The 12,051-nt window shown below is 40.6% G+C and overlaps 1 long non-coding RNA gene across 1 annotated transcript; it reads right to left on the bottom strand.

Annotated features, from left to right (window-relative positions):
* Positions 1–4,543: 4,543 nt before the first annotated feature.
* LOC139035934 (uncharacterized) lies at positions 4,544–11,457 on the bottom strand. The gene is made up of 3 exons (XR_011488588.1): positions 11,188–11,457; positions 10,250–10,326; positions 4,544–4,789 (listed from the first exon to the last, which is right to left on the bottom strand). It is a non-coding gene; the product is annotated as an uncharacterized lncRNA (long non-coding RNA).
* Positions 11,458–12,051: the final 594 nt, after the last annotated feature.

Raw genomic sequence — 12,051 nt, forward strand, 5'->3', positions numbered from 1 at the left:
AAAATATGTGCCAAAAGAATGCATCAGTGATCTAGTGGGAGAGACCTAGTGGCAGCAACTTCCTGGTGGTAACTTAAAGGGTAATAGCAGACAGTATTGTCGAGTGGGATGCTTCCTATTGTTTGAAGTAGAACCTCAACAGCCACATGAGAGTATTAGAACAACCAAGAATAATCAATTGGGTAGGATTTAGGGCAAGGCTCCAGTCCACACAGGAGTCTGAATTAAGTCCAAGGCCAGGCAGAGGAAATATAATAGAGACTATTGAAGAAATAAACCTGATTGACCTATAGCATCGCCAGACTTTGGATTTAGGTCAGATTTCCTTGTGTCTGTGATTAGGGGTAGGTTGTGCCTACATATTCTATTTGGCTGGGCCAGGACCATTAAGGAATGGGTAGAATAGAGCCTAAAGAGTGTAGTCGTCCAGGTTTGACCAGGAAGAAAACTATCCCAACCTTTAAGCCTTCTCAAAGTCATCCTTCTCCTTTGCTAGGAGTGGAGTCCTAGGAAATGCAAAATAAATCAGTTGTCCCAAATAAGTGAGAATTTGAGGCTTCCCTGGTGGCTCAATGGTGAAGAATCTACCTGCAATGAGGGAGACGCATGCAAGAAACACAGGCTCGATCCCTGGGTCAGGAATATCCCCTGGAGAAGGGAATGGCAACCCACTCCAGTATTCTTGCCTGAAAAATCCCATGGAAAGAGGAACCTGGCAGGCTACAGACCTTAAGTTCGCAAAAGAATTGAACAAGATTTAGCGACTAAGCAACAACAAACTAAAAATCTACTGTGTGATATGGGTAGTAAATGTAGCAGCAGAGGGAATAAGAAGGCCAATGATTTCAGTGATTTCACTGAAACTTAAATTACTGGCTTCTGTCCCTCACAGAAGTGAAGTAAAGATCTTTAGGAGTGTTTCTGGCATAACCATCCCATGATGATTGGATAAAGGCTTTTCTTTTTGCCACCTCATGGACAGTACCCAGAGTTACTTGGGGATCTGGTGACTGATATTCAGGCATTTCCACTTTTGGTGACAGGCGTTATCTCTCCTTTGGAGCTTTAATCCCTGGCTCCTCTCTCACTGAGGGTTCCTGGAGCAGGTGGTGAAAAATAATTTCTTTGGCCCAGGTACTAAAACATCCTCCATAAGGGCTGAAATACCGCATCAGGTATTTCAATGCCTTCTTGTCTCAGCCACAGAATTTTGAAAGGTTTTAATTCTCTAATTTCTAACTCTTTTCTGCTTCTAAAAATGTATTGGTGGAGATTTCAATATCAAATGAATACATGCTCATTAAAATATTTGGAAAATATAGTAAATAGAGCAGCAAAAATAAGCATCAGTAATTCTACCACCCGAAAACAACTGCTGCTAATATCTTGGCTTATTACCGTCCTGCATTTTTATTATGAATAGCTGTTAAAATTTTTTGTTTTCATTACATGGTGGTAATCATGCTGTATACACAATTTTGTATCCCTAAGTATAAAATTATAATGATAACATAGCAGAGAGTTTTTTCTGTTATTATAGGCACTTCATAAATACCAATTGTATATACCACAGCTGATTTAATCATTTCCTGACTATTGGACATTTAGGTTGTTTGCAATTTTTGAATAATGCTGAGATGAACATCTTTGTAAATAAAACATTTTCCACATTGGGGAATTTTTTACTTTGTGTAGATTTCGTGGAAATGGAGCTACTGTGCTCACATATGTCAATCACCCTTGCCAGTAGCTGATAAGGCAACTTTGTGCAAATTAGAAAGAGACACCCTTTCCTCCAGACACTTGACTGCTATTTATGGGGAAATTGTCTCCATAATTAAACCACAATTCTTGCAAGTGAATAGTGCCACTTGGGGTTGTGCAAAATATAATTTGCACAATCAAAAAAGTGGCAGATGTGTACATATTTCTAAGATTCCAAATTCCTTTCCACAATGTTATAGTAATTTATTCTCCTAATAGTCATGTTGGAATGTGACATTTTACCTCACATCAGTCAGTTTGGGGAGTTATTTTAAATATTCTAATTGGATGGGGAAGAAAATGGTACTTTATTTATTTATATTTATTTAGATTACCTGTGAGTCTTAAAAATGTTACTTTATTTCAGTTGTCTCTAAAGAACTGTTTTAAAGACAGTTTTAAAGAACTGTCTCCTCTTACTAGAGATGGATAGATTTTTTTCTCTTTTTTAACATAGAAATGTTAAGCAGAAGTTGATAGCTGAGCCCAGATATGGTTCCCCAGCTAAACAGAAGGTGTTTTGTGGCTGCTACCCAAGACTTGTGCTTTCAGCCTCTGTGGCTGGGAAAACATGTAATTGGTTCTTTGTGCTTCCAATCTTCCCTCCCAAGAAGGTTTCCTCCTGTTTTCTTGTTCACTTCTGAGCTTATCCATGAAAAACACTGGGAATGTCTTCTCAGGGATCCCGAATGAGAAGGTCTCAGCATGATTTGGTCTGATGGGAGCTTCTTCCCTTGCTCAGCTGCTTCACAGAGACTTTGGAAGATTGTAGAGGCATACAGTAGTAAATTCTGTACCACAAAGCTCTTACCCCTGAACTCTGAACCACCTGCTGAGACTTCCTGTCTAGGATCTAGGATCTTGTAGTGTCAGGAGTCTCCAGAGGAAGAAAACCAGTAAGAGACAAAATGGGAATTATCTCTTGCAATTATGCAGACCAAGAAGCCCTAGGAACTACCACTTGCAAAGTGGAGAACCAGGGAGACCATCAGTGTACTAAGTCCAAATCCGAAGACTTGAGAACCAGGAGCACTGATGTCGGAGGCAGGAGAAGATGGACGTCCCAGCTCAAGCAAAGGGAGTAAACTTGCCATTTCTCCCAAGTTTTTGTTCTAGTCAAGCCCTCAGCAATTTGGATGATGCCTTCCTGCATTGGTAAGGGTGATCTGCTCTACTCAATCTATGATTTAGGTGTTAATCTCTTCCAGAAGCACTTCATAGACACACCCAATGATAATGTTTTACCAGATATCTGGTATTCCTTAGCCCAATGAAATTGACACATAAAATTAACCATCACAGGCCCAGAAAGCCATGGTATACCTGTGAAGCTTTATTGAAACCCTGGTCCCATAACACAGCAAAGTGGCCATGCCTCCCTCTTCATATTAGGGAATCTTCTCAGCTAGAGTCCAGGCTTACAGTTTATTCATGCAACAAATTTTATGGGTTCTCTCTGTGTCCCAGGAACTGCTCTGGGTGCTGTATACAGTGGTCAACAAGAATAGAGGCCCCTGCTATTGTGGAGCTTGTAACGGTTGGCAAGGCATAAAATGAGCAAGCAATCAAATAGATAAGTGAGTAAATGAAGAAAATCTAAAAGGTGATGTGCTTATCAGCAACTTAGAGTGGGGATTTAGAGTGGGAGGATGCTTTATAGTGGGTGGTCAAGGAAGGCTTTTTTGAGGCAATGGCACTTGGGCTGACACTTGAATGACCTTGTTGATCACCTATATGATAAAGAAAGGAACTAGCATCTATTATGACAGCAGTCCCTAATCTTTTTGACACCAGGGACTAGTTTCATGGAACACAGTTTTCCCCTGGACAGTGGGTGATCGTGTCAGGATGATTCAAGAACATTACTTTTATTGTGTTTTTTATTTCTTTGGGGCTTTCCTGATGGCTCAGATGGTAAAGAATCTGCCTGCAATGCAGGACACCCAGGTTCGATCCCTGGGTCTGGAAGATCCCCTGGAGGAGGAAGTGACAATCCACTCTACTATTCTTGCCTGGAGAATTCCATGGACAGAGGAGCCTGACAGGTTATAGTCCATAGGATTGCAAAGAGCTGGACGTGACTGAGCAGCTAACACTTATTTCTATTGTTATTACATCAGCTCCACCTCATATCATCAGGCATTAGATCCCAGAGGTTGGTGACCTCTGAATGATGACATTACCAGGATCTTTGGGGGAAAATATCATTTAACTCACATTACAAGGTATAAAGTGAAATTGGAAAGTGAAATCGCTCAGTCGTGTCCAACTCTTTGCGACCCCGTGGACTGTAGGCCACCAGGCTCCTCCATCCATGGGATTTCCCAGGCAAGAATACTGAAGTGGGTTGCCATTTCCTTCTCCAGGGGATCTTCCTGACCCAGGGACCGAACCCGGGTCTCCCACATTGCAGGCAGATGCTTTAACCTCTGAGCCACCAGGGAAGTCCAAGGTATAAGGTGGTATCTTATACAGAGATTAAATCACTTGCCTGAGGCCTTGCAGCTTGTAAGGGTCAAAACCAATTTGTGGCCATGTGGGTGTAAGTCCAAAACTTGTGCCTTTTCCACAAAACCACATCACATGTGAAAAAGAACTTACAGGCCAGGGGCTGAGCAGTTTCAGTCCCTGGTAGTTTAGAACTGATGAGGGAGGGCAAAATCAAGGACAAGAATTAGTCCCTCCCTTTTTCTTTTGTGAAGCTGTCCATGATTAAAATCGGAGTGCCTCTTGGAGGGAAAGGCTGGCTCAGTGGATAGAGAAACATAATTTATTGGTTCAGTAAATCTCATATGACCCCCACCCTCGACATCCCAGGACAGTCATCTTTTGCTGAGAAATCGTGACTTGTTTCTTTTTATCTTCTTAACCATCAGTAAATAGAAGCCTCTGTCCTAGGTGAAGACTCAAGTTGGAGCAGGGCTGGACCCCCATGAAGCTCTTTCCAACCTGTTCTGGCAGTATTGTGACTTGTGGGAGATCTTTAGGCTGATTCCAGGTTCTCTTGGGTTAGAAGCGTGTGATTCTGGAAGAAATAACCATTTCAGAGACTATCAATGAAGCTCTCAAGCCCTCATCTCTTTGCTAAGTGCTCTGTAATGTGGATGTGACCAACATATGAGATGGGCATCACTGAGTTTTTCTGTTCCTGGGCCCAGCAGAGTCCAGTGGAAACTTTGACAGCTTAATTATGGTCTTATCCAGTCACCCACAACTAATGCATCTTCCTGGCAAAGCAGATGTCTTCCCTAAGGAGAACAACAGGGCAGATTGCTGTCACAAGACTCTGCCAAAATCTGCTCTAAATTGTCCCTGAACCAGTGATAACAAATCAAATTGCTACAAATAGACATCAATTTGCAGAAATGTGAGCTGGCCAAGGGATGGTTTTGACTTGGGGAGTAAAGGTGAATGTGTGACAAATATCAGATTTGCAGAGAAGGGAAGGGACTTGAGGTTGTCTTGTGGGACAATGGTAGAGTCGACGCCCCAAGATACTGATTTTGCTCCATTCTCTGAATTACCAAGAGTTCATCTTTGGTCTAAATCATAGTTTGTATCTTTGGCCATGTGCTCCAGTGGACTGGACAAATTTGCAATATTGGGGTTCCTGGGCTGTTTGAGAGACTAAACATTTGTGTTTTGGGGTGAGTAAGACTGAAGCCTGGAAGACAGTGAGAAATTATGATGCTGTTTCCATCTAGGATTTGCAGTGGAGACTGAAACTAAAAGTCCCATTGGAAAGAATGACTGGAATCAGGCCAGCATGATTTGGTCTCACTCTGTTTAGTTCAGTGTTTATTACATTACTCAGACCCTGTTCTGGTCAGTGGAGCTGGGAAACAGTAACCCCTACCGCAGCTTTCCAGATGCTAAGAGTTTAGTTAGCTAGATGTGGAGGGACTCTCTACCTTGGTGGCAGGTAATAAACCAGCAGTTCCTAAGCCCTTCCTTGGACTAAGTTCCTGGGATGGGACCTTTCAAGGGTCAGGAAGAGGAGGGAGAAAAAATAAATGTCTTCTTTTTTTTCCTTTACTTCTTCAGTCCTTATGCCTTCTTTTCTTTCTTTCCTTCCTTAACAAAGGCTGTTGTTTCATTTAAAATGCCTTTATTTTTCAAATACAAGAGCTCTGAAAGTTGTATATACCGACTGGAACAAGACAAAATTATGAATGGAGCCATGACATTTCATAAGACAAAATTTGCATTAGTATACTGTATTGGTCTTTATCTTTCTGGCTTACTTCACTCTGTATAATGGGCTCCAGTTTCATCCATCTCATTAGAACTAAATTAAAAAATAAATAAATAAAATGTCTTTATTTTGTTAAATTTAGAAAATAAAAAGGAAAGAGGAGAAAAATGATATATCTGCAATTTTACTATCCAAAGGCAATCCATAATGACATTTGAGCCAATTTTCTTTCCGTTTATTTACTCTGCCTAGATAGATACTTTTTCATAACTATGATATTTTAATATGCATTTTATTTCATATTATGTATTACTAACTCTTTATAAACAACTTTAAAGCTGGTAAAGAATCTGCCTGCAATGCAGGAGACCCCAGTTCGATTCCTGGGTCGGGAAGATCCACTGGAGAAGGGACAGGCTGCCCACTCCAGTATTCTTGGGCTTCCCTGGTGGCTCAGCTGGTAAAGAATCCACCTGCAGTGCGGGAGACCTGGGTTCAGTCCTTGGGTTGGGAAGATCCTCTGGAGAAGGGAATGGCAACCCACTCCAGTATTCTGGCCTGGAGAATTCCATGGACTGTATGCTCTATGGGGTCCCAAAGAGTTGGCCACAGCTGAATGACTTTCACTTACACTCACTTTTTCACTTTTAATGGCCACATAATATTCAAACAGAAATAACATAAATTACTTAGAAATCTCCCTATTGTTGAACATTTAGATTTTTCAATATTCATTTTTATAAGACTATAATAGACATCCCTGTAAATGAATACTTTTCTGTATCTAAAAAGATTTCTTGATGCAGTGCTAGAATTGTAATTACTAGCACTAGCATTATTGTAATTACTAATTTATATATATATATATATGTATATTTATGTGTATATATATGTGTGTGTATATATATATAAATAATGGAGAAGGCAATGGCACCCCACTCGAGTACTCTTGCCTAGAAAATCCCATGGACGGAGGAGCCTGGTAGGCTGCAGTCTGTGGGGTCAGGAAGAGTCGGACATGACTGAGCGACTTCACTTTCACTTTTCACTTTTATGCATTGGAGAAGGAAATGGCAACCCACTTCAGTGTTCTTGCCTGGAGAATCCCAGGGATGGGGTCGCACAGAGTCGGACACGACTGAAGTGACTTAGCATATATAAATAATGTATATATATACTGAATACTCTTGATATAGCAAAAGGTATAGGATATGTGTGTGTGTGCATGTATATATGTATAACTAAATTGTTTTCTGAGTCATGTCTATACTCTCAAATCCATTTTCTAAATTTTGTATGCTATATTTAATAACCACAGCAAGTTTTGCTAATTATATGAAATCTGACTTTTATATTGACAAATAAGTGAAATATTTTTCAAGTACATCCTGACAGTAAAATACACCTGTTTGCTAAATGTGTGTGTGAGTCAGCAGCTTGCCAGACCAGCCTTGTCTGCTGGAGAACTGGTGCTGAAGCAAGTAACTCCTCCTAATATCTTAGAAGCCCTGGCCTGTCACCCCCAGATGTCAAGAATCTGCTTATTAGAAGCTGAGCATGGTGGCTTTAACATCAGACTCAGACACCATCTGTATTAATCCCTGGTCTTACAGAACTTACATGTGATACCAGTTTAAAGAACACAGAAATTACTCCCAGTTCCATAGTAAGATAAAAGACACCAATATAAAGCTTATAAATAAGAAGCCAAAGTAGCAGCTTTGAGGAGTTTAAGTTCTGGTGCTTCATTGCTTAGTCGTGTCCAACTCTTTGTGACCCCGTGGACTGTAGCCTGCCAGGTTACCCTGTCCGTGGATTTTTCAGTCAAGAATACCAGGGTAAGTTGCCATTTCCTCCTCCAGGAGATCTTCCTGACTCAGAGGTTGAACCTGCATCTCCTGTGTCTGTTGCATTGCAGACAGATTCTTTACCCACTGAGCCATTAGGGAAGCAATAAGGAGATTCTGCCAAAAAATGATAAGTAAAGATATTTACATCTGTATTAATTATATGTTAACAATCATCTAATTGTGTTATTATTACAGAAGTATAACTACATATATATATTTATTTTTTTTCTTATTTCCCTAAGCACACAACTTAAAGCTTAATTTTTCTTTATGTTTTATGTTTCTTTATGTTTTCTCATCAGGACTGTTGCAAGTACTTATAGCTGAGAATGCATTTAAGAGTATTTAGGAAACTCTTCTGAATTTAATTCTCAGCACAACAATAACAATAATAATAAAAATTAATATTTACTACTTGCTATGTGTCAGATACTATGCTGGATATTTTACATACATTATCCCATTTAATCATCATGATGAGTCAGTGGCATTGGTACTGCACCCATTTTATAGATGAGGAGACTGAGATCTAGAGACAGGAAATGACTTGTCCAAGTTTACACAGTGAGTAAATGAGCACATCCTGGAGGTGACAGATATTCTCAGTGTGAGATAAAGATGAAATAAATTTATAGGTCAATCCCTGAATCCTCTTGCTTTGGAAATTAAGGGTCTTGCCAAGATGATGCTTATTGTTTTCCTGCTGCATGTCCCATTTTAAACAACTCAGGCCTGATCCCTGAGTGAGGCGCCAGAATTTCTACCTGCAATGCTAGCCTTTCATCTGATAGATTCAGCCAGTGCCCACATCGACTCAATGGACATGAGTTTGAGCAAACTCCAGGAGGTGGTGAAGGACAGGAAAGCCTGATATGCTGTAGTCCATGGGGTTGCAAAGAGTCAGACATGACCGAATGATTGAACAACACCTAGGACTGGTATGGCTCACAGTCAAGACTTGGAGAAAAAAGAAATGACTTGGCTCACAATGAACCAGAAATACAATATCACCAGGGAAGAGGTAGATCGGTGGAACATCTAAAATTTTTTTAGAATAAGTAACTACATAGATATAATTTTCTTAAATGTTAAAAGTGAATTTATAGTGGTAAAATCATAGGACGAAGACTCTTCTGAGGGTAGGGAGAGTGACCCTCAGTTGTCTCCCCCACTTTCACAGCCAGTGGCAAATTGTGTTTTCTGCAAACACGATCAAGAAGAAGCATGGTGAGCTGAGCCATTCCTGAGCACTGGCACAGGGTCCACACTCAGTGCAGGAAAATTCTAGAAGCAGATACTGAGGCTGGTGTCCATACCTGTTGAGGGAAGGACCTCAGAAGAGGGCCCTGCATAAATGGTCTGCCAGTCTTGTTACATGAGTGTTTTATGATGCAAGCCCAGTAACTTTGCTATTGATTATTGCGTGTCCCATTTTTTAAAAAAAGATTAATTTTTTTTCTTGGCCAGGCCAAGCATGTGGGATCTTATTTCTCCAACTGGGGATTGAACCCACTCCCCTTGCTGTGAAAGCACAGGGTCTTGACCACTGGGCTGCCAGGAAAGTCGCTGCATGTCCCATTTTAAACAACTTAATTTCAGGTCTTTGATTTCACAAGACGTAGATTTTCTACCAGGAATCCAGCTCAACCAATACTTTCAAATGCCTCATCATCAGGGAATATGGAATTTTAGTTTAAAAAGTTAACAGTCAGTTACAGGATTTGATGGGGGAAAAAATATGCAGTTACAAACTAACTCAGAAGCAATGATGAGGATGTATCATGATAAGACTTAGAGGAAATTTTACTTAGAGGAAATTTTACAGCCTCAAACACCGTCATGTTTAAAAATTGAAAGCTAAACGTGAAAATCTTATGCATTTAAAAATTTCAGAGAATAAGATAAATCAAAATGGGAGAAAGGGTTAAGATATTACTGGAAATGAATGAAGTAGAAAATAAATAGGAGTTTCTTGAAGCACAGTTGTAAAGGTGAAACTCAGTTTTGTGTTGGGACTTTTTTGTTCTCTGCAATCCCAGAGGACCCTATGCAGACCATGCCATAACTTTCAGATGCAAGCCCTTAGGGACACAGAGAGACTCACTTCAATCAGATACACATTCCACTCCTGAAAGGAACTTCTATCAGTGTCTAAGCCTGATTCCTTACTGAGCTTGTTAGTAATTAATAAGAATAATAATAGTGCTGACAGCAATTACTGTTGTTACTGAACACTTAACTAGATGCCAGAGACTTTGCTACTCTTCTTAACACTAGAGAATGAAGCTTAGATTAGGATATTTCATTCATTCAACAAATATTCTTTGAGTATTTGCTTTTTGCTATACAGTCTTCTTAGTGCTGAAGAGACAGTAATAAACAAAACAGATAAACTCTGCCTAAATGGATTTCCATTCCAGTTGCAGCTGACCAAACTTACCCACAGGGGAAATGTGAGATTAGTCCATGGTTGTAGTCACTTTGCTGTGAAAGGCATCTTCCATCTGCCCCCTTGAACTGGAGGTAGCAGAGGAAGGAGTCGAATCTTAGCACAACTGAGGACCGATCACATGGCTTCATGATCCTCGTCTGCATGGTGCTGGGGGCAGGATATCACCACTTATTCCCATCTAGGGGTTGACACTTCAGGGAGGTGTAGCACAGTGACTGATGTGTAGAAAAGCTCAGCAAATCCCAGGTAGTGCTATTAATATTCCTTTTTAAAAAAATGATCTGTGCCTTATCTCTTTCAACTCACCATATACCTTACTTGAGCTGAAGGCACAGCACGCCTGTGTAGTAGGGAATATGCCCTTGCCCCCAGAGAGATCTGGGGAGGAGGGAATAGTTCCAAGAGGGAGTTATTGTCCTCTTGGAACATCATGCCTGATAGGAGTGTCTTTGTTCTCCTAGAGGCCCTGGACCACGCCAAGTAGTCTAACAATATGATGCAGGGCGGGGGCTGCCAAGACGAAAGACCGACAATGTGATAGAGCGTGGGGGCTTTGGGTCATGAAATCAGCCTCCAGAGGGACTGAAATGAACCACGTGGGCCATCAATTAATCATGTCTGCACAGTGAGTCCCAGTAAGAACTCTGAACACTGAGGCCTGGGTCAGTGTGCCTGGTTGACAATACTCCATGCATATTGTCACACATCATCACAGGAGGGACAGTGCCATGCTTCCTTGGGGAGGGGACAGCTGGAAACTCTGCGTTTGGTTCTTCTCCTGAACTCTGTCTTCTGTGTTTCATTCCTTAGTTGTTTTTAATCAGTGTCTCACCCTTTAGTAAACCATGGCAACAGCAGCTCTCTGTGAGTCCTACTGGAAAATTATGAAACCTAAAGGTGGTTTTGAGAACCCCTCGTACTTGTACCTGCTATCAGAAGAAAGGGTGGTCCTGTGGACTGTTCCCTCAAACATCAAAGTTGTGTGATTGCAAAATGCCAAAATCAAACCTCCCCAGGTCTCATCTGGGAAGATGTTAGATTGAGAGGAACTGTCCAGAATCCCTAAGAGATGCATACAAAACTCACACCAGAAGGGGAAAAAAATGAAACAAGTTTAAAGTAATAACAAAATGGCCCTTCTTCATGCCAAAGTCAAAGGCTATTGCACCATAATGCTCCAGCAGTGGCCTAGAAGGCTGAATAGTCTTTGACTTGAATGGAAATAGCGGGTCATAGAGAGAGATTCCAAAACCATCATCCAGAAGCCTCAGGGTTCTGCCTCTGATGAGGGCAAAAGTGCCTTGTGGGGTCAGTAGCTATAACAATTTCCTTCACACTCTTGGAACGCTTTTCCATATTGATTTGATTATTTATTTACATTCCCCATCATTCTAAAGAGATTAGAAGTTTTATATATACATATATATATATATGTATATATAAAAGTTCCAATTGCCACACTTTCTAAAAAAAAGTAAGGAAACTGGAGGTAGAAGGGGAAGGGAAGAGGGCGTAGATAGGAAAGGAGAAAAGAGCTTGGTTAAGATTACTATTGCAAACACATGCTGTAAAAATTCTTTACATGTATCCGTTATATTGTTCAAAACCTCTGTCTTTATTTATTCTGTTGTTTATTCTTGGCTTAATCTATTTTTGACACTGAAAGCATTCTACTGTAATAGTTTCCCTCAGTTTTCTCATGCATTCCTAGTGGTCTTTGCCCTATGCTTCGATACTGTGTAATTAATTCATTTCCAGAGTTCATGATTGTTAGGGTCTTCATTATAGGC

This window comes from Odocoileus virginianus, chromosome 7 (genome assembly GCF_023699985.2).
Source record: "Odocoileus virginianus isolate 20LAN1187 ecotype Illinois chromosome 7, Ovbor_1.2, whole genome shotgun sequence".
Classification (NCBI taxonomy): domain Eukaryota; kingdom Metazoa; phylum Chordata; class Mammalia; order Artiodactyla; family Cervidae; genus Odocoileus; species Odocoileus virginianus.